The sequence below is a fragment of the Musca vetustissima genome, unplaced genomic scaffold, assembly GCF_032173495.1.
Source record: "Musca vetustissima isolate MV318-11 ecotype Yass unplaced genomic scaffold, APGP_CSIRO_Mvet_v1 utg39383, whole genome shotgun sequence".
Lineage (NCBI taxonomy): Eukaryota > Metazoa > Arthropoda > Insecta > Diptera > Muscidae > Musca > Musca vetustissima.
Genome location: NW_026874126.1, coordinates 13,423 through 15,517, shown reverse-complemented (window position 1 = coordinate 15,517; position 2,095 = coordinate 13,423).

Below are 2,095 nucleotides of genomic sequence, written 5' to 3'. Positions count from 1 at the left end.
CAAATTTATATTTTCTTCAATGTTTCAATTGAGTCTTGAGATGGAAATATAAATTTGCGCCCAACGTGAATGCTTGGATACCAATAGCATTTTATTGGCGCCCAACGTTAAAAAATTAAAAATAGGAAAATGAAAATAAAATTTATACGGTATTGAATGTGTAAGGAGCATTAGAGCAAAAGTATTTTATTGGCGCCCAACGTGAATATTTGTACACTTTCAAAAGGAAATATATTTATTTTTGTTATTTTTTCTGCAACAACAACACTGTGAGCGTCAAAACAGTTATTGCTCGTCAATAATTTACATTACAAAAAACCAATATTATAATATTATGCTTCAAAATGTCAAAATTCCGAACATTTCTTTATTTTTCTGTAAAAAACACGTTGGGCGCCAAATTTTATATTTCAAATTAAGGACCTAATTTTCCTTACCAAATAATATGGTCGTCAGGGGAAAAAACTATGGCTGACCAATCTTCCATCTTCATTTAAAAAGCTGAATATTTCTATATTTTTCTGCCACATAACGTTGGGCGCCAAAAATATCACTTTTTGTTATTTACTCCCTGAGCTATCACTTTCCTGAATTAAAACTTAAAATAGAATAATAATTTGTTCTTGTACTTACCATTTAGTATTATCTGGCTCATTATATTCTCCAATGGTGTGTGTCGCCACCGAATAACCAAAATACGATGTAGGATTCGCATTGAATTTCACAATAGGCAGGCGACTTTCCAAATTGAAGGCATTGGTCATTAGGACACTGAATGCTACTAGTAGCAGTGATGATGATAAAATCCTTAATTCTTTTGACATGTTGGTGTTTTGTTTGAATTTATACACTTAACAAAAATTATTTCTTCTTCTTCTTTCCTTTTTTAATATTTTTTTTCTTAAATTTTTATGTTTCACAAATACTTCATATTTCTTTTAACGGACTTTTTTGATTCCTTCTGGTGGGGAGATTTCAAGAGAAGATAATAACAATAAATTTCTTGATGATGATGATGTTGGGCGCCAAAATGTATGAAGCTTTTTTGTTGGTTTTGTTGTTGGGATTCCTTTTATTTTTCTCTTGTTCTTCTTTGGCGTCTTCTTCTTCTTAATAGGCCATGTGCATGCAGAGTCTTTCGTTCTTTGGTTTGTTGGGCTCTTCTAGAGGAGTTTCCAATTCAAGTTGTATGTAAACAATTTTTTTGTTTTAAATTAATTGCAAAAAACCGGTCACTGGTCACGTTGCTTTTTTGCTTTTGTTATTTATTTTGTTTTTGTTGCTTGAAATAGTTTTTTTTGCTGCTGTTACTCCACCAAGGTTTTTTCTTTCATTTGTTGTTGTTGATTTGCAAAGGCCAACAAATGTCTCTGAGTAGGAGATACTCTCACACACTGTTATTATTAACGTCTTGCCATATAAAGCTCTGAGTCTCACTGATATCAAATGGAGAGAGAGAGATTTAGATTTCTAACAACGGTATCTCAAACATTTGCTGTTAGAAGAGCAACTTTGGGGGAGAGATCTCTATGAAACAAAGTATCCAATATGGAGAGTGGGGATGGAGAATCCAATGAGAATGGTTTTATTAGTTGTTGTTGTTATTATTTGTTGTTTTTTGGTTGCTTGGCATTGACATACACGATAACTCACGGTAAAATAATATCACCTGAAGAGAGCAGTCGTCTGTATGCATAGAGAGGTAGGGAGACCACTAAGCTAAGCCTTCTTTTCGTAGTATTTTTTGCATTTACTTGGAACCAAGCAGCAATAACAACAAACAGCTCTTATGGGATTGTAGGGTAATGTTAAGACACGATGTTTCTTGCTTAGCTTGGGTGTAACAATTAACCTTCACACACAAATGATGAGGTTTAGAGATGCTGTTCAAATGCACCCAAAAGCCAGATTCTTCTTCTTTAAATGGCCAACACTTTTACACCTTTTACAGCAACAGGTAGTGGTAGGTAGGTCATTTGCCTCTGCGAGACATTCACGGTAGGTAAATTTCAATAGAAACAAAAAAACACTTGTCACGCATCCAATGGTCGTTGTCACAACATATGGGTCATAGGTAGATAAATTTTTAAATTTG